Source organism: Pezoporus flaviventris, unplaced genomic scaffold, assembly GCF_033815535.1.
Source record: "Pezoporus flaviventris isolate CSIRO_AGI_PZ_B2104156 unplaced genomic scaffold, CSIRO_AGI_Pfla_v1 ptg000063l, whole genome shotgun sequence".
Lineage (NCBI taxonomy): Eukaryota > Metazoa > Chordata > Aves > Psittaciformes > Psittacidae > Pezoporus > Pezoporus flaviventris.
In genome coordinates, this window is record NW_026892611.1 from 1,883,431 (window position 1) to 1,901,028 (window position 17,598).

A 17,598-nucleotide genomic window follows, 5' to 3' on the forward strand; every position below is an offset into this window, starting at 1 on the left:
ATATGAACTTTTTTCTCTCTTCTGGATTACAGGAACCAAGAATTTTTACTGTAGGGAAAGCCTCTGAACATGATATGCCCTACTGCTTCATCTCATATGTGCTCCCTGCTTCTTCCCATCACTCTACCATTTTCTGCCCTCCACATGGTTGTTCCACAAGGTAACGACACGTGCTTGATGTATGGGCCAGCCCACTCATCAAAAGTCCACGCTGCCTTCAGGGAGGTCCTCATGCACTCTCAGATCTCTCTGTTGTTCTTTCAGAAAGGACGCTCATTTAATGAAAGCAGCACGTACTGCTGAAGACCACAACTCCATGATGATGCCTGTGTCACCCCAGAGCCAGGGGTGACCTGATAGTGTGAGAAAACCAGGCTAAATCTGCAGAAGATGATTTTATGAGCACAAAGTTACAGAGAACTGCTGACAAGAAGCCAATACAGCTCAGGCACTTTCCTGGACTATTTAGACAAATGGTCCACACAATATAGTTCCACTGGCAGCTCCGTGAGTAGTCGGGTAGCAGGAGGCAAGTGCAGCATCCATATATTCACAGGTACATGTAATGTACACAAAAATATATAATAAGCATCAGCAGCCTTCATTAGAGCGCACCCAAGAATTATGGAGATCCCAACCTTGCAAGCCAAATAAATTATTGCCAGAGGATTATTATGTATTCTAACAATATCTAATGTACCTCTTTGTCTCTCATAAATTACAGGGCATCCTCTGACTCCTGGAATACACTCTGCCTCATGTACAGCCACTATGTAGTCTTTTTTTCCTCTAAATACACACAATAGAAACTCTAATCAGCATGGTCTTGCCTAGGGATTTTAATAGCCGAGAAAAAGGTACTTGTAGTCACACGTTCACTGCCCTGGTGTAACTATTTCAATCACCAAAGCAAATGACCACAATTTAAATGTGCTGATAAAGGGGAAGCTCATTTGCAGTGTGTATGTAAGAATATCATTATTAGCTACACACACATCTCTGTTCACTGTGCCACGGGAATTTTACCACTGTACAAAGTATCTCCATCCACTGCAAACTGTAACAGAGTCTCCACAATCATTTTGACTTTCTGCCTTTCAGTCCAAAAATTGGCAATAACACAATGCTTCTGCATTGACTTGCCCAATGTGGACTTAACGATGACTCTCAATAGCGGGTCATCGAACTCAGTTCACTTCAGCAACCACCCCAGAAAAAAATCCCTTATATTTTAACACCTTACACTCACAACTGATCAGCACCCAGCAAATCTCAGCCCTGGTGTTTATTTGCATCAATAAATAGTTGAACCTCAGGTGATCTTGAAATTAGCAGAACTTGGTGCTTTTGCCCATACTGGAATTGGCTGATTACTGTTTCCCAGCAGATTTATCCAGACATTAGATACCTGCTTCAAGACTGTTAAATGTCTGGATATATCAAAAAGCACCACAGATTCAGGAAGTTCTGTACTTCAGAACCAGCTCCTTTATTGTCCATTTCTGCTGGGAAAGACATGAAGAATGCATTTGCTTGCTGAACTGCAGAGAAAGCTAAAATTACTTTTAAATGTCCCATTTCATTTACAAGGCCATAAGGACAGTTGTTTTGCATTATTTTCCCAAATTCTTTCGGTTTCAGGTTCCTTTTACCACTTACACTGTCGTATACACACACACACACACACGCACACACTCACATTCTCCTTTAACATGAAGAGTCCAAGAAGGAAACTGTGCATAAGCTGGGCTGTATTTTTAATATACATTAACAAGATGACAGACACCCTGAGTAGCCTGGTCAGGGAAAGCAAATGAAGACAAGAAATATTCTCAGAGTGTTATTGATTAACTGTTTTTCAGAACAGAGGGAATCATTTTTAACTGGTTTCAACTATGATGGACTCAAGTGGAAAATGCAAGCAGAGTTAGCAAGGAGCATAATTGACTGGGCATGGAACTAAGTAACCTCTCAGCACGCTGGAAGTGGTGGAGCCAGGGGGGTTACAACCAGGGCTGCTCCAGACCCAGAGCCCTTTCTTCCCAAAGTGAACTCTGCCAGCAGCCAAAGACGGCAATGACAACAAGTAAAGGGAGGGGAAAAAAAAGGAGGAGAGAAAAAAAGGTCCAGCCACTCAGTTACATGATCTAAATTCTAATCAAACATCATTTAAAGCATGTTTTATTTCAGCCTCTGGAGAGATAGTCCCTCCTGACTCCTCACCATGGCAACCGGTGTCTCATTTCAGAAGTGTCATGCCACATTATCATCTTACCGGCTCACACACTCCTGCCTGACAAGTTCTCTCTGCCCCTTGTGACAACCGTTCCAGGCTTATGCTGTTTATTTTTGGTGTCAGGCTGGCCCTGGCAGATTGAAAGGCAACCTCAACCCCTTGAACAACAAGCACCACACCCCACTTGGTGATAAGAGATGATTTGAGAAGATATTTGCTTACATGTGTATAAGCAATTTGCTGTATGATGAAGCCCCAGTGTGTTTGTGTGAATGCATGCCTATGTGTATGTGTGCAAAGGGGAAGGAAATGGAGAAGCGTGACGTTCCAGGAGAAAGCAAACAATTCATTTCAGATCCCAGGTAGTAGATTTTAATCATCAGATCCTGTAATTCACACAGAACAGTATGAAATATAGGCTAAAAAGGCATCCTAGGTACTCTATCCTAAGAGACATGAATGCGAAGCCAGACATTGTCTCTGCAAAATACCCTCACTGCGTCCCTGCAGAGGGGCTGTGAGACGCAGCAGCAAAGGCACTCCATGGAAGGAATGGGGACAAAATGTGGTATTAATTGCTAAAGGAACACACCAGAGAGACGCTCTGGGCCAGATTCATCTCTGCTGTTTTAGTGTCAATTTGGAGCAACATCACTACTGCCAGTGAATTTACCTGGGATCATCAGCAATGCGAATTACAGAATCTCTACTCACCTTCAAGTAACAGATTCTCTTCAGCACAGCCAAGACTTTCTTTTAACTGTGTGTTTTCTGCAGCCTCTACATAGGTAGGGCTAAGCCTGCAGCTGGGCTTCTTCATGTAAACACAGCCATAATGCTGATACTCAGTAGGTATTACATTTACATTTAATAGTAAACATAAGAGCAGTATTTCTGACATCCATTTGACTGTTGAGACAGTGGTAGTAAAGCAGCAGTTCTTTCCATTCAAGAGACACAGAATTAGGAACAGTTTCCTACCTTCCCATCCAAGCAGGTAGAGAACAAACTGTTTTTGGATTAATTGTGCTGTTGTTACCTATCATCAAGCCTGGGGGGGAAGCCCCAGGCTGTCAGATATGATATCTAGGTAGCAACACCACAAAAAAGAAATTAAGAAATAGGTGTCGGCAGTAAAGACATCAGCACAGATTTCATATTTACTGTTCAGACCAGTTTCAATAGCCCATGAGAGAAGATGGGTGAGGATCCACTCTGAACAATGCACTACACAAAGGGAAAGTCCCTCTCAGGTAAAAAGGGAAGGAGTCATGAATAGTGATTTTACTTTTTTCCACACAAGTTGTAACTATGCTGGGACACTTGGAACCTTGGTCTTACTTTAATCAGTAACTGATTTCCCAGTTATCATTTTCATGGACAATAACCACTTTTACTATTTCTAACCAAATTAAATGAATGTCATTTTCACACCAGCCACACAAACCCAGCACAATATCTGACTGTGATGGGTCATTCAACACCATCACAGTCACCAGGAACATCATTATCATAGTATTTGTATATTTTTCCAGAGAGAGCCAAAGGAGTAACTTAGAACACTGAGAAATCAGCCAGTTGGGAACACTTGGGAACATTTTACTTAAAAGGAGAAAAGCAGCATTAAATGCAATATGTGTGACATAGAGCTTATATATTTCAGGTCATCTACAGACACTGGAGTTCCCATTCGCATATTTCATGGAGACAACAGAGCATCTTCCTCTGATAAGCAGCCAAAAAGGGCTGATTTCTGGGAACTTCATTGTGATTTCACACAAGTGATTCAGAAGCTGGTTACTGACAAATACAGTTGCTGCAGCGATCTCTTTTTCTGCTTAACACAGGTCATCAAACGTCTGCGCTGTTTTCTCTGTGGCTATGTCTATCCCAACAGAGAGCAGAACTCTTCTAGTAAAGATCACCAGGCTATGGGTAGTACCTACAGCTGCTGATGGAAGACTGATTCTGAAGTCAGTCCACACAATGGGACAATATAAAAATAAAACAACATCTGTTCAAAACAGCCATCATGAGGACACAAAATTATGGGCTCAAGAGACAAAGCAGCTGGACAGGGACCCTGGTGAGAACAGCCCTGTTAATGCCAAGTGGAAGGATATCAAATAGTTCATAATTACTTTGGCAGTGATAAGTGTTTTGGGCAAAGCTGGTATGAGCCATGCCTCCCAAATTGTTCTTACCTTTTCAAAGCTGTGTGCTGAGAAAGGAGACCGTGATGGAAGAGACTAACATCGGAGAAGGTTAGAAGAGGAACAATCTGAAGCCTGGCACAGCACTGCAAAACAAGGTGCAAGAGCATTTAGAAGAGAGATGAGTGTGGTTTACATGGATCGCAATGTAAATAAAACTTGACCCAGTTATCTCAGAGAAAGAATCAGAGACTGGGCAAAGCCACACAATAAACTCAGATGCAATCTTTGATTAAATAAGGAGCTAATTGGAGAACAGCTTTCAGTAAAAACAAACAAAGCAATATGTTCATTTAATTTTTAATCCATTTTCTGGTAATTGTACCACAGAAAGACAGAGGTTTACAATATCTGTAAACAAAATACGATCATCCCAAGACACACTAACGGCATTTTACAGAGTTTGTAAGAGCAGAGTGTGTACATTTTTAAAACCATAAAATGAGGAGAATTAGCACTGATTATGGAGCAGCAATGAAACTCCCGTGCTGCAAGTCCCATAAAAAGCTATAAACACAGCAAATGCTACAGGAGGTCTTTCCAGAAAAAAAAAGGAAGACAAGGGGAATATTTCACAGTGCAGATATAGCATCCAGGGAAGGAACAGAGGAAGGAAGGGATGTCTGGACGGCTGCACTAAGCACGGGCTCAATTCTGCCCCCAGCTGCAAACCTGCAGCACCTCACCAGCTAAGATTCCTCCATTTCCATATCAAACACAAGCATGTACCTAGAGGCAGAATTTAACCTGCTCCATCAAACAATGCACAGCTAACAGAGATGGCCACCCACTGTAGCAAAACATCACACTGCCCAGCCACCTTGTTTTACAGGAAACATACAGTATAGATGTAAATCAGCAGTCTTTTTTTTTTTATCCTGAAAGTGCCTGGGAACCTCTACTCAAAATTGCATGCACAGTCAGGTGTAAAAATATGTATACATGTGCACGTGTTGCTATTAACACATAATCCAGCCTCGGAGACTTCCATTCCCAAATGCCCTAGGGAATAACTACCTACTCCTTCAAAGGTGCAAAAATCCACCTTGCATAATGATGAACTGTCATGTTGTCTGTGTGGTCCATCTATTCCTCTCTGCCCACAGGTCTTCCTCACACCAGTACATGCTCTTTATACTCCATTAAAGCAAATCACTGGTGTTCTTCAGCAAACAATGTCCCAGGAAAGGACTCAAGGACTGGCAGGAATTCAGCTTTGGCAAGCAAATCCTGTATTTTTGTCTTGTATTTGCAGTTGCTCAGGCATATCTATATTTCCATCTGTACACCTGTCTTCATAAAAACCTAACTGCAACAAAATAAATGAGAATAATTCTGCTGTTTCTGTGTTTCCGGTATGTTCCACCAGCAAGTGGGTAATAAACCAGTAAACTCTCTAAAGGAGACATTACCAATCCAGGCCATGCAAACAAACACTTCACCATTTTATAATCTCACATGTCGGATGAACATCATCGTTCCCTTTGGTGCCTTAAAATATCAGGTCCATAAAATTACTAAAAGGCAGAGCTGTAAGCTCTGCCTAATGCTAGGAACATCTAGAATAGACACAAAAGCTGACAGTGCTTTTGTTTCCCACAAAATCCTCTCCTCTCCCCAGACCCAAGTGATGGTCCCTTTACAGTCTCCCTAAATAAACACCCAAGTTTTGATTTCTCACATTTGCTATGTCAGTTCTTCTCTTTTCCCCCGCCTTAAAGTGTAAGACTGCATAAGGTATCTGTGACTCCATTCCCCTCTTGGCTACCCACAAAGATAGAATCACACTTGCCTCTGAGAAATAATGTTCATTTGCAAGTGAGTCTGAAGCCTCCAAGCTATGTCTGTATCATCTTCACTCATTTGTGGCTTTGCATTTGCAGACCAGGTGTTTGCTGTGTGAAATGCTTGCAGAGGCAACGGGGGAGCGAGACCCATCTTGTACTTGAGCTTCCCTGGAACAAAAGCTGGCTGGAAGCTGGAGTTGGTCCCTCTGTGCTGTGGAAGCAGTATGCTCAGAGCAAGGACTTGATGGCCAGATGCAACCTGAAGCCACCCAGTGTGGATGCAGTTCCAGCTCCTGCCCATCTGCAATAAGAAGATACCAGCACTTCTTTACTGTTTAATTCTTGTTTAGAATGACTTTAGAATTACAAACTTCTCAGGAGCACTGCGAGGCTAAACAAGAAATACTGTGAGACACTGAACATGGGAATTAGAGTGAGTAAACTCCTGGTCTGTCCATTGCCAAAGTAGTACACATAGTGTGGCAGATGCTGACACAGAGAAAGTGGCTTTTCCAGGAAATGGAGAGGGTTTTCCAGCTTTATCCTAGTAAGAAAACCACTCCTGGACCAACTTCCCAGATAAAAACCCCAAATGAACCCATGAGCGTGGCTGCGAGGGGTCCTCCTTAGCTCCCAAGGCCAGGTTTACGACAAGGTTATAATTTTGCAGACTAATAAGATCAAGCTGGTGGCAAAAGAGGGCGGAGGGAGCGGAAATAAAGTCAGAGCTTTGGGAAGAGGAGGAAGGAGGCTGGTGAAAATGCTGATATTTACTTACTGTAAACGTCGAGCCTATAAAACCTTCCCTCACCCAGCAGCCTAAAGTGCCAGGCAGACAACAACAACAGCATGCTTGAATGAAGTTGTATATTGTTTTGTGAGAGCGGCGGCTCACAGCAGAACAGAGGCTAATAACAACCGCAGTTTTCTGGGTGTAAGTCACAGGAGCACACCAACACTTGCTGCTGGCATTCAGCCTGGCAAAGCAATTGCTGCAGCACCAGGGCTCCTATTTACACCAACACAGCATCTCTGAGTCTGTTTGCTGTTGGGTTTTTTGGGGTGTTTTCAAACCCAAGTGAAAAGGGGCTGAATTTCTGGGGGCTGCCTGATCAACACCACATGTGCCTGCTCCCGAGACAAAGGAATTCAACCTGCAAAGAAACAGCTTCAAAGGAAGCTGAGGCATGTTTAGATGCATTCCTTGCAAGGCTCTGCCTGGCAAAGCCACCAGGGATTGCCGGGATTCCAGAGCAAAACTTCTGCTATACATAAAGACACTTACGTGGGGGGATAAGTTTGGTCAGATGTCCCCACTGTCTTTCTGGTACATGGAAAACGGGAGGTCAAAATCCCCCGGTCAGGATCCCTCTGTCTGGAGCAGCCACCAAAGTCCTGTGGTGGAGACCCAAGGTGACGACCGCCATGCCACTGCTCCTCCGGCCCCCGTCAAGGCCCGGCTCCGAAGTGCTGCCGGGGAAAGCCACGTTCGCAGCGGCTTCTTCGTTAATGGTTGTTTTTATTTATTTAATGAGGTGTGGAGCAGCCTCTAGCGGCGGGCGGAGGGCACCGGCTCCCCCACAGCCCGCCTGAGGCGCGGCGGGCACCGGCTCCCCCACAGCCCGGCTGAGGCGCGGCGGGCGCTTTCCCGCCCAAAAGCTACCTCAGGGGGCGGCCTTGCCCAGCCGCCATGTTCACACACCGCCTCACAGCACCCCGTTCCCCTTATGGCCACCAAGTGATGATCCCCCTGCAAAGTCACCTTCCACCCGGGGCTTTACCTGAGGAAGATGCACGCAGAAGCTGAGCCATGTTTAGCCTCCTTTACTGTGAGGCCATGCTGGTCCAAAGAGGAGCTGTCAGCAATGGGGTGCAGTTACGCAGCTGTCCCACAGATGTTAGTATCTGGTCCAAGCCCACAGTGGAGTGAAGCACATTCCACAGGTTGATGTTTAAGAGTTCGAGTTTGGACACAGGGGCTTGGAGCACCCTGCTCTGGTGGAAGGTATCCATGCCTGTGGCAGGGGCTTGGAACTGGATGAGCTTTAAGGTCCCTTCCAATCTCAACCATTCTGGGATTCAAGGATTCTTCTTGTTTTCCTTATTTCCTTCTCTCTGAGGCACAAATGCAGTTAAATTAAAAGGTGGATACAAGTCAGTCCTGGATAACAGGAATCCAGTGGGCAGCACAGCCGGGGCAGATGTCTCCTCACCCAACATGGCTGCCTGAGGCGGCTGCGTGCTCCCTCACGAGCAGCACACTTGGCGTGAGGCGGCTCTGGTTCAGTTTCCTCTTCATTTACGCCCCTCAAACCCACCCAGAAGCACTGGAGCTCAGAGGAAGGCCCCAAAAGCCTCCAGTCCTCCCCAGCCCAGCAGCCGCTCACCCGCTCCTGTCCCTGCTGCTTCCTGAAGTGCTTCTGGAGCGGGTTCATCCATGGAAACGTTACCGAGTCTGGTGGCAGAAGGCAGAAGACAGGCCAGGTATGGGATGCAGCAGCTTGTCTGAGGTGACCAGCGAGACACACAGCTCTCAAGGCTGGTTGTAGGTAAGAACCCAGGCTCCCATTTTGTTCTGGGGGAGAAAACCCGGCAGTTTTCCCAACCCAAAAACGTGAGTTTCAATAGGCAAAGCCCTTCCTGTAGTCCCTGTTACCTGCTTACTGTAGACAATGAGTGCTTTAAAGCTGTTTGGGTACAAAATAAACGGTCACCAGACAGAACCAAAACAATGCTGGTTTCCCCCAAAACACAAGAGCAGTTTCCTCCTGGTTCACCATTGGAAAGTCAGACACAGCATGGCTGATTGTAGCTGTTTAGCTTGCACTTACCTACTTCAGGGGTGCTTGAATTAATTAGGAGTGCATGAATCAGAAGTCTTCCATTGGAACCTGGTGCAGAGACGTGCCTGAGCAGTGCTTGGATTGAACTTGTGCTCATCTGCAGCCAGACCAGGCACCCTCAAACCCTTGTACCATTTGTCCCTTTGTCTCTGCTGTAGGGATGCTGGGGAGGGACTCTTCATTAGGGACTGTAGTGACAGGACAAGGGGTAACGGGTTAAAATTTAAACAGGCGAAGTTTAGATTGGATATAAGGAAGAAGTTCTCTACTGTCAGGGTGCTGAGGCACTGGAATGGGTTGCCCAGGGAGGCTGTGAATGCTCCATCCCTGGCAGTGTTCGAGGCCAGGTTGGACGAAGCCTTGGGTGAGATGGTTTAGTGTGAGGTGTCCCTGCCCATGGCAGGGGGGTTGGAACTGGATGATCTTAAGGTCCTTTCCAGCCCTAACCATTCTATGATTCTATGATTGCGCTTCCTTTGGTTAAATTCACCTCAGCACCCACTTTATCTTGTGTCCTGAAGTCCTTTCACATCATGCTTCCTCACAGCCAGCACACGGGCATCCTCACAAGTAGCTCAGCTGCAAGGACCCGCCAGCCCAGTGCTCAAATTCCATGGCCCACACTCATCACTTCTACTCCAGATTACACTTCTTGACTGTGTTATACCCAACCTTTCCTGCCACTGCACAAGTTATATCTGTTGGCTTTCCCTGCCCTCTGATTTGCATTCATTCCTCAGAAAGCCGCTGTCAGTTTTCTTTTCCCCTTATTGGCACAGCTTCCAATCTGTGAATCCTTGATGGCTTTCCTTAATTAAACTCATAACTTCTCCTAACTATTTCCCCACTGCAACCCCAGATTAAAGGCCCACTTTGGCCTCCTGGCCATGCAAGGTACCTGCCTCTGTACCACCACCTTTCATTTCCGGAAGGCTTCTTGGGACCTCTGGGCTTGACACTTGCAGGAACCTCTCCATTACTGGGCTCCAAAGAGGTTCTCATTTCCCTCCACAGATCTGTCATGCGTTTTGCTGACTCAGCTCAAAACCCTGGAAGGGGTTGACAAGGACCACATGCTTTCAGGGTCTTTTTAACACTCTTAACTTCTCCATCACCTCTGCTCGGTTTCCTTCAATATTTCTTCTTTATGCAAAAGGAAATTTATCTTTCACTCTGGCATGTGCCCTGCCTCCTGCCTTTGTGAACATGAAGGCAAAACTGGAAGGGATTTTTCTGTCTTTTTAGGTTTTTTTCTTACGCAGTGTCTATCAATAACTCTCAGTGGCTTTTAGAGTCTTTCCATCGCTGATCTATTATTCCTTTGGCCCATGCAACGTTTCTTATTATTTATTAGAACCATTTTCACGGTCTTCCCTTCATTTCCCATAACGGCTCATCTTGTCACTTCTTTAGCTCCTTGCTTCATTCTGAATTTGTAGTTTCATGGACCACATGTTGGCACATCCTTGTTCCTCCACGCAAACAGGGCTCCAGGTGCCTCCAGGTAGGAAACCAGGAGCTTCAAGAGGGAGAATTCAAAGGGTGGCAAAACTCGGGCAATTTTGATTCTATGGATACACAGCACATGAAAGGGAAGGCTGCAAAGACCTTGTGTTGACTGTGAATGTCACCAGCCATCTTATACCAAGTGTATATATCACACTATAACATCATATATTGCCTTCTTGATACCTACCCTTGTATATTTTTCACTTCCTTCCATTTTATTCTGATTTTCTTCCAACTTTCTGCTTGTATTTCCCAAGAAGAAATTCGTCCCTTCAGTTTCCTGAAACTCAGTTTATTTTCTGCAATAGCAGTCACAGATTGTGGTCACTACCTCTAATCAGCATAATGTACCGACCAGAATGAAACCATAACCGTGATTTTTAGTTCATATATGAGGTACACTACAAGGGTTCTAAGAATCTGGAAACCTTCATAGTTAATGCTCCATCCATCTCAGCAGAGGAAAAGGTGCTGTTATCCTCCCCTGAATTTCCTTGCAGCTTATCTCTAGCTTTTAATAGCTGTGACCACCTTAACTCCTACAAAAGTAAGCGCTAAAAAGCCACAGCCCTGAGGGTCAAAGTAGAAATGTTCTTTATTTATAGGGAGCACATTTAACTGTCATGCAGTTCCTGCCCATTTTGTGTGTCACCATTATTAATAGGTTTCTGGAGTCATCCCTGCCTCTGTATGCACTCAGTTTCTGGGGATGAGCAGCACCACCTTGGACACTTTGTGGGACAAGGGAACCAATAAAAAGACATTCATGAAAATGACCATTTCAGGGGAGATAAAATATCATTATGTGAAATGGATTTGCTGGCACTCCTCACCAAATGTAGCACCTATTAAATTATAGAAACCATTATTCCTCTTCTACAGAAAAGTCTGAAACTTTCCCTCAAAAGATCTATTTTATTGTTTTAAGTGGGGCTTAAACGTATTTTTTTTTCCTTGTGATAAATTTCCACGTATGAATTTTCTTAGAGATACAACAGGTTCTTGTTCTACTAATAATTTCACTGATCAAACAGGACAATACTTCCCTTTTCCTACAGCACAGGAATACTTCCCTCCCAAAGGGATATAGCTTTATTTTATCAACAGGACAGCCTACATGAGGTAAACCAACTGCTTTCACACATGCCAAGCATGATCCGTCTGAATTCTCTCCTATGCTTTCCTACATCACTTTCTAAACTCTGTCTCCTCACTGGCCTTGCCCAGTGCACTCTTAGAGGTGTTTAGCACAGGTTGGCCTGTTTGGAGCCATAGGCAGGGTTGGGTTTTCCCCTTCCCTGAGCAAGCACTCTGGGAAGACTGGAGGCTGCCACAACAGGAGTGTTCAGTGGGTCTGTAATCAAACCTCCCTGGCTGGGCAGGCTGGGTGCAGGAGGCCAAACAGATTAAACAGAACATCAACGCACAGAGGAGCCGCATGCCTGGAGAAAGCTGTCTGGAGAAGGAGGAATGGGTTGGAAAAGGAGGCGCCTCAGGAAGGAGGGAAACGTGGCCTGGCAGGACAAAATGACAGTGGGCTTGGAATACTTTCTGCAGATGCAGATACCCAGCAGACGCTGTTACAGACACACATCCAAGAGACAACCTTGGAGGGAAAACGCAAGAAAGGCTGATCCTGTTTGATCACCGAGCATAGAGAGCAGTGGAAGAGAGTGGCTGCACCTCTGCAAAGAATTCCTTTTCCCCCTCTTCCTTTTTAACATGAAGAAACTTTGAAACACCTGCAGTGGGAAACAAAAGGTTAATTAACAAGAACCCAGTCTTTGCACTAAACTGATTGCTGGGACTCCTGCCAGCCTGGGAAGGTTAAAGAGCTCAAGCATGCGTGGGCTGCGGGGGGAATGGCTAAAATTTACAGCTAGCTCCCTGGAAAGTCACAGTTCAGCTGTTCTCCCGGAGCAGGTGCTCATGGGAGCGGGCCTGTCCCTTTCAAAGCGTGAAGATTGATGAAGCCTTCGCTCTCACCAACTGTAAATATACAACCAGCCTTGTCAGAGCAGGTTTGTAACATCACTTGCTGACAGCAAGGAATTGGTTTTAACCTCCTAAACACACACACACACACACACGCCTGCCCCACACAGGCTCACATACACGCAAGTACTTAGGGGGGAAAAAAGGCTTTTCCCAGGAAACAGAGAAAAGCCAATAAATAAAATGGTGGGCAAGGCATTTATGTTTTCCCTGCCCAGAGAGGCAATAGATAGAGGACATGCATGGGGTGATTTTCATCCTGGCCTTCAGAAAACAAGCAACATCTTCCTTGGGCTGTGCAGTTTATGGCCAAGTCCTGTAAGGCAGCTCTGAGCCAACATGGGAGCCTGCAGAGCTTAAATCAGTGGGGCTGCGTGCTGCCAGCCGCCGTCCGTGGCGATGGAGGACAAGCAGTTGTAATACCGCTGAAGTAACCATTTTCCTCTGCCCCAATGCCTGCCAGCTGAGCACTTTATAATGTGTTACTGGCAGGAATTAGTTATCCTTTGCAGCCACACCTTGCGAAGTTTGACACACTCTTGTTTAAGTTGGGATTTTCAAGAAGGCCTTGGAGAGTCCCTCACTGATGGAATACAGGCAGCCTGTGAAGGGAAGGAGGTCTCCCTGGGGAACAGAGAGACAGAGAAGGGGTCAAGCAGCACCTCAAAGTGATGGGACATACCTGGGGTCTCAGCCTTGGGATCTCCTTTTCTGCTTTACCTTCATGTAAAGGTAAAGATAAGATACAAACCTCAGCACTCCTCTCCCATAATTAGTGGATTGGTTCCTTGAAGGCACTACAGCAGAGGTGAGTCCTCAGAGGGGGTTTTCCCCAGGAGAAGACTTGTCCTTCATGACTGGCTTCATGCCTGGGTAATTGGCCAGAACACGGAACACCACCCTGCAGGCAGAGCACTTGGTGCTGTCTATGAGGATCAAAGGAAGACGCAATGTACAATGGAGCAACCCACAGCAGAGATGGAGAGCCATGGGAGATGTGGCTGCTTCTCCATAGAGGAAATGATTCCACTAATAGCATTGAAAAGTTCCAGGCAAATCTAGCAGGAAATAATAGCACCGGCAAAGCCTCCCCATAGCCCATGGAAACCAGACAGACTGAATTCACTCCTGACTTCAGTGACTGAACTCCTCGCATGATTGGAAGCAGAATTAACATTCTTCTATGAGTTTCTTTATTGTCCTGCCCCAGAATTAATTTTTAGCACTGCAGTCACTTTAACTAAAAGAATTCTGCAGCATCCTTTTCTCAGTTCTCTCCCAAGGAAATTCCTTCTGTGTCATCATTTCTCTAAGGCAAAATTTCAGGATAATAGAAAATGTTTAGCCTAATTTCCTAAATTTCTTGAGATGTTACCCTTGCAGTGTGGAGGGATTAAAGTGGTTGTTTTAGGAACCATCAGTGCATTCCAATCACCCCAAAATTCTGCCTTGCAAAATAATCAGGTTTGGTTTTGCTCCGCTGCTTCTACTTTCTTCTGCTTATTATTAATAGATTAGCACAAGACTGCCCTTCCCTTGGGCTCAATAATACATCCCCTGTGCTCTTAGGCAAAAACAGGCTTTGGATAATTTCCTGCATGTTTCAAAAAGCCCTTTGGTTATCTCTTCCTACAAGAGAAAGAAATCTCTACGTGTCTAACATGCAGCTCCAGCAGATCCAGCTTGCACGCAGACTTGTCCAGGGTAAAATTCATTTGCATTTCCTTCAGGATACTTAAGGAATGAACACACCCATGAAAAATCATGCAACTCACTCAGTGTTTGCAAACTGCCACATTCTTCCTTTTCCTTGTGTTACATCCCTGCTCTCAAATTCCTTGACTGACGTGGCTGTTTGAGTTGCTAACGCTCTGCGATGAGGACTGTCACTGTCTTTTCTGCTGTGTTTACCCAGTGTTGCTCACAACAGGGATCCCCCCACCCCGCCCAGCACAGTCCCTCACACTGTGGTACATGCTAATAAATAGTAAGAGCACAAGGCACTTCCCTCTTTTCAGCAGCAGAAATGCAACAATCCTGATGAATAGGCCAGGCACTGGGAATGTTTCCAGAAGCTGTAAGGGAAAAAGAAGTAATTTATTGCGGGTGCTAAGCATACATCATCTACCTGTGAATACAGGTGACCATCACTTGCTCAAACGACTGGTGCTGTCCTTGAAGGGAAAAGACCACGAAGGTCTCTTTCTACCACAGTGAGCAGCAAACAGCAAAGTCCTCTATGAGTTTCAGGAGGGGCAGGCGTTGGTGTGTGCTTCCATTCCACTCCACAGCAGAGCTGGCCTGAAACACAGTTACATTTTCTCAGGAAAATTACATTCAGGAAGTGTAATTTTGCTGTTATCATAAGATCTCCCTCACTCCCATTGCTGCTCTGCAGCCAGAACAGGCTGGGACTCTTGGGACTCTTCCCCTGGAGGGGGGCAGTCAGGTGCTGGGGGGACATGGACCCTCTTTCCCACATGTATAAAACACCCCAGGCCACCAGGGCTGCTCCAGAATAACCCTGCTCTTCTTCACCTTTGCTTCTCCACACCTCTGGGATGGAGCTGTCATTACATGCTCTGGGCTGACCCGGGTGGCAGAGCTCCTCTGGGTTTCTGTGGGATTTTGAGCCAAGCCGCATTCCCAGGTACATTCTCAGGAGCCCAGCTTTTTTTGAGCCTGAAAGCCAAGCACCGCTCAGCTCCTGCTCTCCATCCTGCCCATCCCACCCCGGGACACCACAGCATTACACACTGCTGCGGCTCAGAGGCTCTGATTATTTGTATGGAAATTTGCTCCCAGTTCAGAAGTGGATCAATGACAATTTCTTGAGCTGGCTCCACTTTGAGCACCAAAATTGACTTCTGGAGAAGCTGCTTCATTTCCCAGCTTTCCCCCCACCAGAAAACAGATCATTGCATGGGGCACGGGTGATACAATTCAGCTCTGAATAGGCACTGGGCCTGTTAGACCCCAATATAAAACTCACCGAGGCTCCAAGGAAAACCACATAGCTGCTATAATCCTCCCTGTCACCTCTTTACACCAGAGAGAAATGGAAGCAAATCCATTTGCTAATATTCAATACACCACACAGATATAAATGGCAGCTCAGAGCATAACACAGGAGAGACTCATTTGGAGCAATTTAGTTCAGCTATTCCTTTTCTGAGTTCCCCAGTTTGCCCTGTTTCTATTACCCAGCCCTGCCACTTCTTTGCTTTCTATATTGTCTTGCTGTCTGCCCATCCCTCTCCTTGTTCTTCTTTCTTTTGCATTTGAAAATACTTTATATGAAAGGCCTCTCTGTCTCACTCTCACCCATCACCTACCAGGTCTCTGCATCTTGGCTGGCAGCACGAGTAGCAACTCTCTGCACTGAGCTCCTCCCTGGCACTCTCCTCTTCCAGGGGCTCCCAGGGCCTTTCTGCCCACACAGGGGGAGTGGGAGCTGCCTCAGGCCCACAGGAGAGTTGCACAGCCCACAGGACACATTGCCAAAGCTTTCTCGTTTCTTTTCCCCCACACCTACATGCACTGTGTTTATCCTGGAGAAACCTGACTTACCTTTGGCTCTCAAGTGCCACAATTCCTATCGTTTAGGAAGAGTTTTAATTGAAGATTCTGCTCATAAGATGTAGCATGCTGTCCAAACTGCATTTTTACACCCAAAATAAGTCAGTGGAGTGCATTCTGCACTGGACAGGCACAGGAGGAATGGGAACAGGGGAGATTGAGATGAGCTCTTAGACAGAAGCTCTTCCCTGTGAGGGTTCTGAGGTGCTGGCACAGGGTGCCCAGAGAAGCTGTGGCTGCCCCATCCCTGGCAGCGTTCAAGGCCAAGTTGGACACAGGGGCTTGGAGCAAGCTGCTCTAGTGGAAGGGGTCCCTGCCCATGGCAGGGGTTGGAACTGGATGAGCTTTAAGGTCCCTTCCAACTAATATCATTCTGTGATTCTGTGGGAGGAAGAAAAAACCCAGTGCCCAGCGCAGTCTGATGGGGTAAATTTATATTTCATGGGGTGTCTGCAACGGAGCCTCAGGATCTAGTTCTATAACTGAGTGCCTCTTAGTAGAGCCAAGTGACTGCCACAAACACAACCCCTCTAGTCTTTCACTGAACATGTTAAAATCATCTTAGGGGCACCCGAGTTAACAAAGATTCAGGCTATTAATGCAAATTCCAGGCTTCAGGTTAGCCCAGTGCAGCACTTTGTGCAAGGCCTCCATAAAAGAGGCTTTTCATTTAGCTCTAATAGGGAGGTTATTGTATGTTAAATAAATACTAATTGATTATTTAATATCTATGCGTGGAGGGTTAACTGCTCTGTAATGAGCTCCTCTCCATTAGTGGAGCTGCTCAATGTCAATTAATGTGGGGTTTATAATCAATTGATATTTAACTTGCCCTAACTTCCCTGTTTAGACTCATGGGTCAGCATTCATGAAGTGGCCAGGGCCAGGAGTTTCTTTCCAAATTGGAAGAATATTTGTTGGAAGATTTACAACAGGGTGGAAACTATGAATCCATTAAAAGCTCGGAAATCAGCTCCATAGAACAGGACACAGCAGTGTTAGTCCGTGGGATACCAAGAGCTGCACATATGAGAAACCTCTGGGAATGGGAACAAGGAGCCACATTCCCTTCACTTCTGTGGGACTTGGGCTTTTTTTCCCCACAGTTTCCCAGGAAACTCTGTACCATTTCAGAGCTTTGTACCATTACCCTCTCTCCTTACTCAGAACATTAAGCAGCACATGGGATAGAGCTAGGCTTGTCCCCTCTGTGATCCCAGCTTTCCTGTCCAGTTGCACTTCGATACACGCTGGAAATGGGATATGCAATGCCCCATTTGGAAGTCAGTGCAAGGGAAAGATTAGGGACAAGGTTTTCCAGGATGACCAGGGGATTTAGACACACAGCTGCCATTTATTGTAATAAGCAGCTTGTCTCTGAATCTCCCAACTGCCTTTTTAAATGGCTAATGGCTAAGACTTTATTCCCTTTGCCT

At 45.8% G+C, this 17,598-nt stretch overlaps 1 long non-coding RNA gene across 6 annotated transcripts in view; it reads right to left on the bottom strand.

The window, feature by feature from the left end:
• Nucleotides 1-6,166, bottom strand: part of LOC133277850 (uncharacterized) — a 210,146-nt gene extending 203,980 nt beyond the window's left edge. For 4 of the 6 annotated variants that reach the window (XR_009746363.1, XR_009746367.1, XR_009746366.1 and 1 more), the window contains exons 1-2: nucleotides 5,471-6,156; nucleotides 4,441-4,535 (exon numbers count right to left, since the gene is read on the bottom strand). This is a non-coding gene — a long non-coding RNA (uncharacterized LOC133277850). Of the gene's footprint in view, nucleotides 1-4,440; nucleotides 4,536-5,470 lie in introns of all 6 variants that reach the window. The other 2 variants (XR_009746362.1, XR_009746365.1) reach the window with 2 other exon arrangements.
• Between the last annotated feature and the right edge of the window lie 11,432 nt (nucleotides 6,167-17,598).